Here is a 16,877-nt window from a genome sequence, read left to right as displayed (position 1 = left end):
TGCCTAGAGTTACAAAAGGCATGCCACAAACTTTCATACTGCTTTATCTATCTAGGCTTTCAGACCAGGCCCATGACCATGATGTCTGAGCATCTTTCCAGTATTAAATGTACTTAAACAAATATTTTCTAGCACCTGTCAAAAGAAAAGGATAATTTCCATAAACATTTTGTTCCCTTTCTTGTTGAAATTCAAAATTTTCACAAAAGATGTTGAAAGGCCAAATTTTAGAAAACATTGACCGAATTTAGTATCTGATAAACTCTACAATTTGTCCCTGTCTATATATATTTCAACACAGATAGGCAGACAGACATTAAGGCAAAGTTAATAAGTAATTATTTCATTTTATGCTGGAGGATGTGAATTTCCTTGCCTTTCTGCTGTGTTCTGGAAATGAGAGCTATAGCTTTGCTTCAGCTGTCCACAATGCTCCCAGGTTTCACTCATGCTGTTAGCAGTTCCATCATGTTGTTATGGGTAGTCGGAGCTGCACAGTAGGAATTAATTTCATGGATAACCTGTGCACTGATCCCACACTGACCTTAGACTATCATGAATAAGACCTTCACTGTGATTCGGTATTCCTAGGCCTTGCAGATTTTTTGAAAATAATTTTGATATATAATATCAATGTTTATTTTAAAGCATTTTTCAATTTTTATTGATTTACATTTTCACAGTTGCACAAAATGATGGGTTTTAAGCCTTTTTTATTGTTACCAATTTACATTTTCACAGTTGCGAGAAATCATGTGGAGAGTCAGACAATAAGGTGAGGTCAGATAATAATTATTTAATGACAGTAGATGCTGAGGATCAAAAAGTAAAGCTTTATAGCCATTTAAACACAAATTGTCAACATCACAAGTCAAAGTATAAATCAAACTCTAATAAATTCTTAAGCTGCATTTTTCTTACTTTGCATATCTGTACTTTTTGCTGATTATCGATGGAAATCAATGTTTACTGACATTCACAGATTAAAATCCAAACCTTCCAAACTAATGTGTGTGTGTGTTGCACAAGGGGTTAAACACTACACTGTAGATTCCAAAAGACACTGGTGTTTTGAATAGAAGTGTTAATTTTCTAATGGTGTAGGAATATAAAGGCATAGAAGGTGTATGGAAAGTTGATGTTGTGGTCAAGTCAAACTCTCAAAATTAGGAAATACCAGAATTAATCCTATAGTATACTGTGCAACCTTAAACACATCCTGGTGTGCATGACATATGATACAGACGTTAATTACATAATCACACACTGTTTTTTTCCCTTGCCTCATTCAGTGTGCAGGGTAGGCTTTCTCTGGAGATGAATCAGGATAATTTAGTGAAGAAGGCTGTTGCCTGTAGGACCCCTGCTTCATTTGTTGCCACAGTTGGAAGGTGTGTAATGAATGAAGCAGGGGACTGCAAGAAGAGAAAGGATGGTTTCATGGTTAAGGCATCTGAATTCTGCCCTGGAGAGTTGGATTTTATCCCCGTCTGTGCCTTGGAGTTACTATGTGATACCAGCCAGTCACTTTAACCACACATTTTACAGGAAGTTGCTCATTGTGTTATCCTCAATTTCTGGGTGCCTGATTTGAGACTCTGGGGTATAATTCTCAGAAGGGCTGAACACTCCCAAATGCCCCTGAAGTCAGTGGGAGCTATGCTTTGAACATAGAAAATACTATTCAAGGCTCAGCACTCTGAAAAATTATGGCCTGCATATCTCAAAGGTGAGCACCCAAAATTAGTGGATTTTTTTACTTAATCTCTGTGCCTTGGTGGCCCATCTAAAAATGGGGTTAATACCACCCCCCCATCTTACAATGGTGCTGCGGATATATATTTGTGATGCAATCAGATACTACAGTGATGAGTGTCAGAGAAGAGCCCACAGGGAAATTAAAAATTCTGTCTTCAGGGCAAGGTTTCAGAAGTGAGAGAAAACAAGGCCACATATTGAACAACAAAGAGAAAACAAAATATTTAAAAGCTGCTCATTAAGGGAGCACTGTCCAGAATGAGGCAGAGGTCCTGTGGAAAAAAATAGTATGAACTCATGTAATTATGTGTCATAATGCATACATAGAAGGGGACCAGACTAAGGTTGCACAGGCATTTTACCTTCTTCCCCATGCCCCTATGCTTCTCAGTCCCAATCTCCAATCCCAATCTGGGCTCCCACTTCCAGCCTCCTCCCCCAGCCAGTCCTGGTCTCCCCCCATCCCAACTCCCCGTCCCAGTTTCCCTCTCCTTCCCACTGGCCTCCAGTCCCAGTTTCTGTCCCCGCCCCCCAGCTCCTTGTCCCAGGCTATTCACCTCACTCCACTCACAGTTCCAGCTCTTGTCATCTCTTCATTCAGATAAGGCCACTTCCTTCTCCAGCAGGGAGTGACTGACCTCACAGGAGAGACACTGTCCCTGCTCCCAGTTCCGGTGCCCAAACTGGATTCAGCACATCCTGCAGCAGCCCAGAGTTACAATTGCATGGAAAGGCCTGCTCAGCCCTGGGCTGTAGCACGCTCGGTGTGGAGGGAATGTTCGGGGACACTAGCTGCTAAAATCTAAACTGTCTCTATTGAGCATGTGTGAGCCATGATATTCAAAAGGCTTGTAAATTAGCCACAGTTGAAGGGATTTTCACGGGGATAGCAAAAGGTACATCCCTGACACTAGGCCACCCTCTGCCATATGTCAAATCCCTGTTTCAAAGTATGTGGGTGCTAATGCTACTCAAAGATAAAGTAGCCAGGATTTGTAACGTTGGCAAAACTACGTAATTCCCCTAGCATTTTCTCAGAAACAGCTGAACTGTTCCAACTGAAATTTTCCAAAGCAATTCAGCCTGGGGCAGCCACCCAACATGGAAAATTTCAGTCAAAACAAAAGTTAAAGTTTGGGAAAGTTGCAAACAACTGAAAACAGGCTTTCATAATGGGAAGTGTCAGGCAACTTTAATAATAGGCAGTGCAACCAGCCCCACCTATAGTAAACTGTTCTTGGTTGTCTGTTTTTGCTTACATGTATATTTGCATAGTAACTAAAGAGAATACTATGCAGTCATATCTTTCTGCAATTAAAAACAAAACCTACTTGATGCACAATAACATAAAGGGGAAAGTATGATCAGATTAACTGCCCTGCAAGAGCAAATATGGATAGAGGATTCAGACCATGAGCTTGTATTACCTTATGACATATTATCATTTCTTACAGTTCCAAGGTCAATGTCTCTTTCTCAAATAACATTTCAGACCTATAATTGTTCATCTACATGCCAGCAATTATGGGTGAATTGATCAGCCAGTAATTAATGCTATGCTATTGCACATTTTAATTTGTAGATTATGCAGCTGCGAGCCTTCACACATTTTTAATTTGTATATTATACAGCCACAAATGTTTACAATGCCCTTTTTAATCTCCTTAGACCACCAGTGCCATTATTCACTATAGATTAATGATACACCGGGTGCTGAGGTTTATTTCATTTACCACTCTTACCAAGAGAGCTGTTAACATTACTGTGCTCTATTACTTAATGTCTTACTGCAGCTGCTTGTGAGCATTGGTTACCCTTTAAAATATTACCAATCGCTTATTTTCTCCTTTCTTCTTCTTTTTAAGCCATCTTGCTGCTGACAATATAACTCTGTGGTAATATTACACTTTATTTTCAGATTTATCTCAACAGTTTTGTTCAGAGACATTTCAATCTTTCGCTGCAAACAATGTTACTCCTCCATCCCTGGGTCTTTTGAATTCCCTAGTTTGTTTCTTACACATCCTCCATGCACAACTTAATCTCCCCTTCTAATATATTTCTACCTTGGACCATTCGTCTACAGCCCCACTTCAGGGAAATGTCCCTGTTCTGGCCACAGTGGAGCATGTGCTTAACTTTCAGCAGTCCCTAGCCTCTGTTTGCCAGAAGTTGGGAATGAGCGACAGGGGATGGATCACTTGATGATTACCTGTTCTGTTTATTCCTTCTGGGGCACCGGAAGACAGGATACTGGCCCAGATGGACCTTTGGTCTGACCCAGTATGGCTGTTCTTATAGTCTTATGTGCTTAAATACACATCAGTGGAATGCATGCACATGCTGATTTGGTTCCCTAAACTGGGGCCCATGAGAGTGATCTTTTTCACTGCTGGCCTGATCCAATGCCCACTGAAATCAATGGAAGTCTTCCCCAGGTCTGCCACTGACCTTCTGTGAGCTTGGGCAAATCACTTACCCTTTCTCATCTCTACTATGTAAGTGCTTGAGAGCTACAGATAGACATGCTAGGCATTAGTGAAGCCTTAATTCTATTCAGATCATACCTGATAATCTATTTCCTCTCTCTGGTTTATAATGTCTCTTTCAATACATCAGTCACATTCAACTCTCAAATACTTCACCTCCAACCATCCTGTTTGTAGTCCTCTTCACCCTTGCCCAGACACATATCCAGATATGATAACTGAGACATCTATTTCTCTGCTGGACCTTACTTGGGTTTGATTGTATCAGTTGTAAAACTGTGTGAAACATTTCTAATGAAACACTGGAACCAAGCAAAACACACTTGTCATGTTTCCTGACACATTAAAAACTCGGGCCAAGTTCTCTGAAAGGTTCACTACATTTCAAAAGAACTGAGGTCTACAGACAAGAACTTCCAAGTTCTAGACCTCTCACCAATACTTTCCCTGTCATCTTGGGAAGTTATTAAACACTCTGTAAAATGGAGACAATGTATCAGATCCATGTTTAACCTAAGGCACTAGTCAATAGTACACCTGCTCAAATTTTTTCCCAATCAAAAATTGCAACAAAATTAAATTAAAAAAAAAGTTTCTATTGAATTTTGCATGGGAAATTTTGGCTTTTCAGTGAAAAATCAAAATATTTAAGATGAAAACTCAAACCACAGTATCCCCTCTTGGTGTAGTGAACCAGTGCATCATAGAAGTTGAAGTCTGGCTGGGGAGCTTGGCCCATAGGGGAGAATGGAGGTAACTGAACTACCATTCATAGAATCATAGAATATCAGGGTTGGAAGGGACCTCAGGAGGTCATCTAGTCCAACCCCCTGCTCAAAGCAGGACCAATCCCCGACTAAATCATCCCAGCCAGGGCTTTGTAAAGCCGAGCCTTAAAAATCTCTAAGGATGAAGATTCCTTCCTAGGAAACCCATTCCAGTGCTTCACCACCCTCCTCATGAAATAGTGTTTCCTAATATTCAACCTAGACCACCCCCACTGCAACTTGAGACCATTGCTCTTTGTTCTGTCATCTGCCACCACTGAGAACAGCTGAGCTCCATCTTCTTTGGAACCTCCCTTCAGGTAGTTAAAGGCTGCTATCAAATCCCCCCTCACTCTTCTGTTATGCAGACTAAATGAGCCCAGTTCCCTCAGTCTCTCCTCACAAGTTATGTGCCCCAACCCCCTAATCATTTTTGTTGCCCTCCACTGGACTCTCTCCAATTTGACCACATACTTTCTGTAGTGGCAAAAAGAAAAGGAGTACTTGTGGCACCTTAGAGACTAACAAATTTATTTGAGCATAAGCTTTTCGTGAGCTACAGCTCGGCCCAAAACTGGATGCAATGATGTGGCCTCAACAGTGCTGAATAGAGGGGGAATAATCATTTCCCTCGATCTGCGGGCAATGCTCTTACTATTGCAACCCAAGATGCTGTTAGCCTTCTTGGCAACAAGGGCACACTGTTGACTCATATCCAGCTTCTCATCCACTGTAATCCCCAGGTCCTTTTTTGCAGAATTGCCACTTAGGCAGTCAGTCCCCAGCCTGTAGCGGTGCCTGGGATTCTTCCTTCCTAAATGCAGGACTCTGCACTTGTCCTTGTTGAACCTCATCCGACTTCTTTTAGCCCAATCCTCCAATTTGTCTAGGTCACTCTGGACTCTGTCCCTACCTTCCAGCGTATCTGCCTCTCCCCTCAGTTTAGTGTTATCCATGAACTTTCTGATGGTGCAATCCATCCCATCATCCATATCATTAATGAAGTGTTGAACAAAACTTGCCACAGGACAGACCCCTGGGGCACTTCGTTTGATAGCGGCTGCCAACTCGACATCAAGCTGTTGATCACTATCCATTGAGCCTGAGGATCTAGCCAGCTTTCTTTCCACCTTATAGTCCATTCATTCAATCCATATTTTTTTAACTTGCTGCAAGAATACTGTGGGAGACCATATCAAAAGCTTTGCTAAAGTCAAGATTATATCATGTCCACCGCTTTCCCCATATCCACAGAGCCAGTTATCTCATCATAGAAGGCAATCAGGTTGATCAGGCATGACTTGCCCTTGGTGAAGCCATGTGTACTGTTCCTGACCACCTTCCTCTCCTCCAAGCGCTTCAAAATGGATTCCTTGAGGACCTGCTCCATGATTTTTCCAGGGACTGAGGTGAGGCTGATCGATCTATAGTTCCCCAGATTCTCCTGATTTCCTTTTTTAAAGATGGGTGCTATAGTTGTGTTTTTCTAATCATCTGGGACTTCCCCCAGTCACCACGAGTTTTCAAAGATAATGGTCAATGGCTCTGAAATCACATCAGCCAACCCTCTGATGCATTAGATCTAGCCCCATGGACTTGTGCATGTCCAGCTTTTCTAAATAGTCCTTTATCTGTTCTTTCACCACTGAGGGCTGCTTACCTCCTCCCCATACTGGGCTTTCCAGTGCAGCAGTCTGGGAGCTGACCTTGTCTGTGAAGACCGAGCAAAAAAAGCATTGAGTACTTCAGCTTTTTCCACATCATTTGTCACTAGGTCGCCTCCCCCATTCAGTAAGGGTCCCACACTTTCCCTGACCTTCATGTTGCTAACATACCTGTAGACACCCTTCTTGTTACCCTTCACATCCCTTGCTAGATGAAACTCCAGTTGTGATTTGGCCTTCCTGATTACACCCTTGCATGCTCGAGCAATATTTTTGTACTGCTCCCTAGTCATCTGTCTAAGTTTCCACTTCTTGTAAGCTTCCTTCTTGTGGTTAAGGTCACTGAAGATTTCTCTATTAAGCCAACCCAGTCGCCTGCCATATTGTTTCTATTGTTTCTGCACACTGTGATGGTTTGTTCCTGTGCCCTCAGTAATGATTCTTTAAAATACAGCAAGCTCTCCTGGACTCCTTTCCCCCTCATATTAGCCTCCCAGGGAATCCTGTCCACCAGTTCCCTGAGGGAGTCAAAGTCTGCTTTTCTGAAGTCCAGGATCCATATTCTGCTGCTCTCCTTTCTTCCTTTTGTCAGGACCCTGAACTCGACCATCTCATGGTCACTGCTGCCCAGGTTGCCACCAACTTCTACTCCCCCTACCAATTCTTCCCTGTTTGTGAGCAGCAGGTCAAGAGGCGCATGGTCCCTAGTTGGTTCCTCCAGCACTTGCACCAGGAAGTTGTCCCCAACACTCTCCAGAAACTTCCTGGATTGTCTGTGCACCTCTGTATTGCTCTCCCAGAAGATGTCAGGGTTATTGAAGTTCCCCATAAGAACCAGGGCCTGTGATCTGGAAACTTCTGTTAGTTGTCTGAAGAAAGCCTCATCTACCACCTCCTCCTGGTCTGGTCGTCTATAGCAGATGCCCACAATGACATCACTCTTATTGCTTTCGCCTCTAAACTTAACCCAAAGACTCTCAACAGGCTTTTCTCCAGTTTCATACTGGAGCTCTGAGCAATCATACTGCTCCTTTACATACAGTGCAACTCCTCCACCTTTCCTCCTGAACAATTTATACCCATCCATGACAGTGCTCCAGTCATGTGAGTTACCCCACCAAGTCTCTGTTATTCCAGTCACACCATAGTTCCTTGACTGTGCCAGGACTTCCAATTCTTCCTGCTTGTTTCCCAGGCTTCTTGTGTTCGTGTACAGGCACCTAAGATAGCTAGCTGATTGCCCTGTATTCCACTTCCCCACTTACCTCCGGGCTTAGGTCACCATCTCCCAGCGAACCTAGTTTAAAGCCCTCCTCACTGGGTTAGCAAGCCTGCCTGTGAAGATACTCTTTCCTCTCTTCATTAGGTGGATTCCATCTCTTCCTAGCAATCCTTCTTCCTGGAACAACATCCCATGGTCAAAGAATCCAAAGCCCTCTCTCCGACACCACCTGCGTAACCATGCATTTACCTACACAATTCGATGGTCCCTACCTGGGCCTTTTCCTTCAACAGGGAGGGCGGACGAGAACACGACTTGCACCTCAAACTCCTTTATCCTTCTTCCCCGAGCCATGTAGTCTGCAGTGACCCATTCAAGGTTATTCTTTGCAGTATCATTAGTGTCCACATGGAGAAGTAGGAAGGGGTAGCGGTCCGAGGGCTCGATCAGTCTCAGCAGACACTCCATCACATCCTGAATTCTAGCTCCAGGCAAGGAGCACACTTCTTGAGTTTCCCTGTCTGGACAGCAGACAGATGATTCTATCCCCCTTAGGAGGGAATCCCTGACCACCATCACCCGTCTCCTCCTCTTGGGAGTGGTGGTCACAGAACCCCCATCCCATAAGGCACCAAAGTGGGCATATCTGAATCAAACTTTTCAGGTTTGGACAAAAATAGTTTAGATTTGGTGCAGTTGGTTTTACAATAAAGAATCAAAATTGTGCACAGAAAGCAGACACCTTTTGAAATCCTGTCTCCCCCAAATAATACAAAACAAGATTGCTTAGTCAATAACATAAATTTCCTTTGAAAAAAAGTTTTGAGGGAAAATTTTATTCCGGTGCTAGCCAGTAGAGCTGCACTGATTTATACCAGTTGAAGATTAATACTTTTTATCAACTTCACAGAAGTCCTGTAAATATTAATGTCTGTAAAATGCTGTAGGGAAGCTAAAATGGTCACTATTAAACAGTTTACCCACAATTATTGCACAGTGGAATTTGAGATACTTCAAGTCTTATTTACTATTCTAAGTATACAATAATACCAGTGTGTTCCAGATATCATTTCTGGTAAACATAAACTATTTAACAGTGGCCTTTGTAAATAACATTAGTAGAGCTGGCTAAAATTTTTCACAGAAAAAGTTTTGTTTTGTTGAAAAAATTACCTTTTTTCAAAACCAAAACTCTTCACAAAAAATTGTCAGCATGATCAAAATTGTCCATTTCCCCAAGATATTTCCTGCAATGATTTTATTAGTATTTTAATCAAAAGAATTTCTGAAATCATTAGCCACATTTTCATTTACCAAAACCCCAGGTTTCAGCAAGAAAATGTGTTTTTTGTAAATGAACATTTTGATAATGAGCCTGAAAATGATTTCCATTAAAAAATTGCTAAAATTTCAATAGTTATATTTATTTTAAAATCATTATAATGGAAAATGGGTCCATTTGGAACCCAGCAAACAGAAACAACTTCTAAATTCTTCCCACAATCATTTCTTGACCTGCTCTAATCATTAGCCTGAGCTGAGTTTCCAGTGAGCTTGGGTGGATTTTAAACAGACGTCAGCTGATTGATGGTTCAGGGTAGGAATCAAAAGTTGTTTAGACTGAGATTTTAGGTGCATCTGAACACAAATTCAAAGTAAAGTTCCAAAGGCACGAACCCATGTGGATCAAATCAAGTGAAGATGTTTCCATGAAGCAAAATTGTGGACTTTCATGAATTACAACCGTCCTTTCTGAGGCTGCCATTAAAAAAAAAAAAAAAAAGGTAAAAAAGATCCAAACACTATAATTAATATATCTCCAGGATAAGGAGAGAAGGAATTATGCTGTGGCACTTTTACTGCATCTTGGGTCTTGGCCAAACCCCGCTGAAGTAAACAGAATGTCCCCATTGACTTCAGTGGGCTTTTAATCAGGCCCCTCCATAACTCTTGTTCTGCATTAAGAACCCAATTTAGGGAGCTGCTGATTGCTTCTGGAGTGGGCCTGTGTGCCTAGTGAAGATATTTGGCCAAAACTGTCAGTTGGCGTAGTTCCATTGAAATCAGTGGATCTATGCTGCCTGAGGATCTACTTGATGGTGCTGTTCAATACTTCCCAAAATAGGGGCTTAGGAACTACAACTGGTTGAGAATTTCCCAACATAATGATTTCTTCCATCAGAAAATGTCAATTCATCAAAACTGAAACAGTCTGTGGCAAAGGATCAGTTCTGACGAATCTCGTGATTTTATTTTTTATTTTTTTTTAAAAAAATTGTCAGAATGTCCTGATTTGACCTTTTCTAAATGAAAAATTTGGTTTTTCAATTCGGAAAGACTTTCCATTTTTGAATTTATCCTGAAAAAAATATTAAAAAAATTAAAAGTTCCAAATCATAATGCAACATTTTGATTGACTCAATCCAAAAAAGATATTCAGATGATTGGTTAGTGAAACATTTCGATAATCTGAAATTTTTCTCCCATTTCAGAATTGGATTTTTTTTTTCAAAAATTCAGACTCTTGTGGGACATGGAAATAATTTCCTTCCCATTTCTGAAAGGAATTGTTAGGATATAGATATTCAGGCCTGTCTGTAAAGGCCTATACTCTAAAAATTTAGGTGTATTCTTATCACTTAGCTAGTTCTAGAGGTATAAAAGAAAGAATCAAAATCACTGTCTGCCGGTGTAAGGGCCTTCTCTTACTGTGACAGTCTGAGGTCCTGTGCTTAGGCTCAGGCCTTTGGCTAAGCAGCAGAGGCAGCCATAAGCTGGGAAGGGAACGGTCACCTCCTCACATTCCAAACTAGTCACATTGAAATAAGGTGCTATTGGGCTGTTAGGAATACAATCCTGTCCTGATAATGCCCATCGCCTCCAGAGAAAGGGAAGTGCCTATAAAATGTAAAAGAAAACTTAGTTTGATAGCATCCTGTCTGGCAAGAACTCACTGATCCATAACTGGGATGTGATATCCTCACTTCTGTATTGTTTTGTCATTATAGTTCCCACTTTGCTATTGTTTATTTGCATGGTCTCTGTCTGGTTCTGTGATTGTTCCTGTCTGCTGGATAATTAATTTTGCTGGGTGTAAACTAATTAAGGTGGTGGGATATAATTGGTTACATAATCATGTTACAATATGTTAGGATAGGTTAGTTAAATTTCAGTAAAATGATTGGTTAAGGTATAGCTAAGCAGAACTCAAGTTTTACTATATAGTCTGCAGTCAATCAGGAAGTGAGGGGGGAATGGGAACAGGGAATGGGGGTGGGGAATTGGAATCATGTTTTGCTAAGGGCAGAAATGGGAACAGGGACACAGGAGTAAGGTTCTGTGGTGTCAGAGCTGGGAAGGGGGACACTAAGGAAGGAAACTGGAATCCCTCTTGCTGGAAGTTCACTCCAATAAACATCAAATTGTTTGCATCTTTAGACTTCGGGTATTGTTGCTCTCTGTTCATGTGAGAAGGACCAGGGGAGTAAGTGGGTGAAGGAGTAAGCCCCCTAACAGGAATCAAGAGCCTTATCCTGGAAAAACTTAAGCATGTGCACACCTTTGCTCATGTGAGAATCCCACTAACTCACCGTGTTACAGGTAATTCAGCTCAGGTTTTTTAATCAATTTTACATTTTTAGGTTTTGAAAGAATTGTTTTGTGGAGGAAGAGGGATGATTTTACTGAAAATCAGATGCTGCCTCTGACCTGAGATCCCTTCTGACCCTTTCGATAAAGCTGCGACCTGTGAATCAGACATGTTGCCAGTCTGAGTCTCAACTGTGGTTAAATAGGTAGGGTCTTTCAGCAGGTGTAAATCAGAAGCAACTCCACTGAAATTAATGGAAAGACCGAGGTTTAACACTGGTAGAAATGAGAAAAAGATTCACACAATAGGTTATGGCCTCTCTGTGTCATGCAAAGGGAATATAATCCAGCCATAAATGACAGAGGGGAACTCCCTGCTGGTGCGTCTGTGCCAAAGCTGAGACCTGTACCTGTCCTCCTCCGCCACAGGGAAGGTAGGTGGCTGAACTGCACCCATCTACAGAAACCTCCACTGGCACTGAGCCCATCAAGGAGCCTTTCCAGTAGCACAAATCAGAGATGTCCAGGAGCAGCTCCAAGCATGATTGGGCTTGGTGTGGGCCTCAGAATAAGGGAACTGGAGTCCCATCCCTTCTGCATGGATAGAATTCCTCTCCATAGCAGATAAGAGGGAGGAATGTGTCCGATTGGTTAGGGTGCTGCTTTGAAACTCTGGGGACTCAAGGAAAATTCCCTGCTTTGCTAACTGTGGATAAGATGCTAAAGGACCACTCAAGGAAGACAAGGCTGTTGTGGAAAAGCTAAATTAAGTCTTTGTATCAGTCTTCCGTACAGAGGATGTGTGGGAGAGTTCCACAACTGAGCCATTCTGTTTAGGTGACAAATCTGAGGAACTTTCCCAGATGGAGGAATCAGTGAAGGAGGTTTTGGAACAAACTGATAAATTAACTCCTAACTGTGGTATGAAACAGTCGCTTAAATTAGCCTCCGTGCCAAAGGACTGCTGAATAGCTCATATAACATCTATTTTAGAAAAAAAAAAAAAGCTCCAGAGGCGATCCTGACAATTACAGGCTTATAAACCTAACTTCAGTACCAGGCAAATTGCTTGCAACTATAGTAAAAAACAGAATGATCAGACCTGTAGATGAACACAGTGTATTGGGGAAGAGCCAACACAGCTTTTGTAAAGGGCAATTGTGTCTCAGCAGTCTCTTAGAATTGTTTGAGGGTGTCAGCAAATGTGGACAACGGTGATCCAGTGGATATAATGTACTTGGACTTTCAGAAAGCCTTTGACAAGAGCCCTCACCAAAGACTCTTAAGCAAAGTGAGCAGTCACAGGATAAGAGGGAAGGTCCTCTCATGGATCAGTAACTGGTTAACAGATCAGAAACAAAAAAGTAGGAATAAATGGCCAGTTTTCACAATGGAGAGAGATAAATAACAGGATTCCCCAAAGATCTGTACTGGAACCTGTGCTGTTCAACATATTCGTAAATGATCTGGGAAAAGGGGGTAAATACTGAGATGGCAAACAATTTTTGCAGACAATACAAAATTACTCAAGATAGTTAAATCCAAAGCTGACTGAGAAGAGTTAAAAAGAGATCTCACAAAACTGGGGACTGGGAAACAAAATGGCAGATGAAATGAAATCTTATAAATGCAAAGTAATGCACACTGGAAAACATAATCCTAACTATACATACAAAATGACAAGGTCTAAATTAGCTGTTAGCTCTCAAGAAAGAAATCTCGGAGTCATTGTGGATAGTTCTCTGAAAATATCCGCTTAATGTGCAGCAACAGTCAAACAAGCTAACAGGATAGAACATAAGACAGAAAATAGCATAACGCCACCATGTAAATGCATGGTACGCCCACACCTTGAATATTGCATGTAGTTCTGGTTGCGATAGCTCAAAAAAGTTATGCTAAAAATGGGAAATGTTACAGAGAAGTACAATAAAAATGATTACCGTATGGAACAGCTTCCATATGAGGAGAGAGTAAAAAGACTGGGATTGTTCAGTTGGGAATAGAGAGGACGAAGGGAGGAAATGATAAAGGCATGTAAAATTATGAATGGTGTGGAGAAAGTGACTAATGATATTTACCCATTCACATAATACAAGAAGTGGGGGTCACCAAATAAAATTAAGAGGCATCAGGTTTAAACAAACATAAGGAAATACTTCTTCACACAATACTGTCAACCTGTGGAACATATTGCCAGGGGACGTTGTGAAGGGTCAAAAGTATATATGGGTTCAAAAAAGAATTAGGTAAGCTCATGGAAGGATAGGTCCATCAGTGGCTGTTAGCCAAGATAGTCAGGACACAGCCTTATTCTTTGGATGTCCCTAAACATCTTATTGCCAGAGGTTGGGACTGGACAACACGGGATGGATCACTCGATAATTGCCGTATTCTGTTCATTCCCTCAGAAGCATCTGGCACTGGCCACTGTCAGAAGACAAGATCCTGGGCTAGATGGACCATAGGTCTGACCCAGTTCTGATGTTCTTATGGTCTTAAGTCACATGTTCTCTCTGTGCCTCAATTTCCCATCTGTAAAAACTGGGATAACAGGACTTTCCTCCCTCAGATGATGTTATGAGGTGTTCACACACTGTGGTACTAGGGGCCTGTGATGGGTTGTACCAGGACTTCATGACCCCATTCTAGAGGCCCCACAGCTCTGCTGCGCCCCGCACGTACACACACACACACCGCCAAGGAAAAAGTTCTCTGTGAGAAAAAGAGTAGCCATTTGGGGAACCCGTGAGATCTGGTCCTCCAGTGGCCAGGAGGGCTGGGGGCAAGCAACAGCCAATCAAGGTCCAGCAGGCTGAAAAAAAGGAGATGCCTGCTGCCAGTAAGGCTTTTGGGTTTAGCCAGAGGCCACAGCCAGACGTAAACAGAGGCAGTACTTCAGGAAGAAATCCTGCTGATTCAATTCTAGAGTTGGAATTTAGCACAAAATGGTGAGAAACTATTTTGTTCATAATTGGCTCTGTAGAGCAAGGAACTTTTTTTCTATTTTGAGTGTGTTTTAGGAAGGGGTTTGGGTTTTGTGACCCAGCCGGAGGGCCAAGCCACAGAAGGCCCTCAGGGGTCATCTGATGGGATGCAGAGGATGCTGGGAGCTGGAGAGTGGCAGTACCAGGACTGGACACCAGGGGACACTAAGAGAGGTGAGTGTAAGCCACCACAGGGTTATATAAATAATATTCTTTTCCTTCCTACATGTGGTGTCTGTATCCAATTCAACTAAGTTCCAGACAGGTAGCAGAATTTCCCTAAACTGTGCAAATTAGTTTTCTTCTCTTTCCAATACCCCCACACCTCTTTCACCACTGAGATTAAGGAGTTTATAAAATACAACTTGTTACAGCCATGAGGGAGTATCACTATACATTATCACTCACATCTCATTAACCCTGAAGCCCTGCTAACTAAGAAAATCCTCTCTAATGAGGTTTCCTTCACTGCACTAAAGAACAAAAGTTCTCAATGTTCTGCCTATTACCAGTCGTCCTCGAATTACTGCCCTGTAATTAAAATGCAGCTTTCAGGCCATTAAAATACAAATCTAAATTTCTTGTGCTCAAGAAAATCCAGGGTCAGTGTCTCCCCATCCTTGCAAAGAGTCCTCAAGTAGTCAAATATAAGGATAAGGATGTGTTGCCACTATTTTTGCCTTGTGGCAACTGTGAAAACCAGATCCAGCATTTGAAACAAGGGATAGAACTCTGGGGCATGGTAGACCTCTACAGCCCTGCTTTAGACAGCCCTATCTTCTATTGACATCAATGGTAGTAGGCCTGCTTTATACTCAAGTTAAATGAGGCCCGTAGGGTGATCTGCATTGTTTGCAATATCTGAGATTTAGATTTGATGTTAGGAAAAACTTTCTAACTATAAGGATAGTTTAGCCCTGGAAGGTCACTTAGGGAGGTTATCGAATCCCCACCACTGGAGGTTATTAAGTACTGGTTATACATGATCTAGGTATACTTAATTCTGCCTCAGTGCATGGAAATAGACTAGATGACCTCCCGAGGGCCTTTCCAGCTCTACATTTCTATAATTCTAAATATTTCAAACAAAACCGGAGAGATGCTCTGATGATGTGACTACATAGATTAGTCCCAATGTATATGGGTTTAGAGACATGTGAATTGCTTTATTATGATGATTATTTTTCAGATTGTTTAACCCACTCACTTTGATACCCCCATCTTATTCATTTGCAGCTGACATTGCATGAGCCACGTGTTGGACGGATTACTAGGAGCAAGCTGACTGAATGTTTTCGTCAGGCCAGCAATCCACAATGTATTAGTGCGTTAGGTGTAAACTGAGATTTGAGCCATCTGGGGCTTCATGCTGTTGCTGGAAATGTTGTTTCTGAGCTAGTGCCACAAAGGGACTTAGGATTGCAACACTTATCTTTAGGCATTCTGCCACCTAATGGACTCCATGGCCCTGGGTTAGATGCCTAAGAATGGGGGCTGCGAGAAGCGGCGCAGGCTGAGGGATGTGCTGGCTGTCCTTCCTGCAGCCCCCATTGGCCTGGACCCGCAAACTGCGGCCAGTGGGAGCCGCGATCGGCCGAACCTGCGGACGCGGCAAGTAAACAAACCGGCCTGGCCCGCCAGGGGCTTTCCCTGAACAAGCAGCAGCCCTAGTTTGAGAACCACTGCCCTAGACAACACTGTAATGTTAATAACTATAATTTATTTTGTTTGTGTTGCATAAAATGAACTTAAGGGAGTGTGATATAGTGGAGGGACCAAGGGTCTATGAGACAGGAATCTTGGATATCCTGACACTGGCAAATATTTGCTGTGTGGCCATGGGTATATAACTTATTCGTACCTGTTTTCCCTTAAACAAAATGGGTATTAGGTACTCCAATCCCACCTTTTCCCCCATGCCAGGGATTCCCCATCTTCCTCCACCATTATTTTCTTTCTGTCTGAGAGCTAAGTCATCCAGGACATCATCATTTTAAAACAGTATTGCATGTGTCCCCCCATTTCCCCTTTCCAGTTTTCACCCAAATCAATAGATTTCTGCTCCCTGATGCTAGAACATTCCCTGGGTATTTGGAATGTATTGGATGCAGCATTCAAAACGTATCATACTACAGACAATTGGAGAAATGCCATTGAGCTGAATATAGGACCTCACTTGTCTTCATTATTTCTGTAAAAGCAAAGATTTCTTGGAACATTTAAATACATGGAGGATGTTTAATGCTCACACTTCTCTCAAAATAGATTTTCTTTGAGGGCCATATTGCTATGTTGGAGGAGAAATAAACCACATGAAACCTTAACAAGGCCCCTACAGCTTTTGTTTTAGCTCACTGGCATCAGACACTAGAATAGAGTTTTCTTGAGTTTTCATCAAGGTG

The sequence above is a fragment of the Lepidochelys olivacea genome (genome assembly GCF_965140295.1).
Source record: "Lepidochelys olivacea isolate rLepOli2 genome assembly, chromosome: 5".
In the NCBI taxonomy this organism is placed as follows: domain Eukaryota; kingdom Metazoa; phylum Chordata; order Testudines; family Cheloniidae; genus Lepidochelys; species Lepidochelys olivacea.
Note: the sequence above shows the minus strand (reverse complement) of the source record.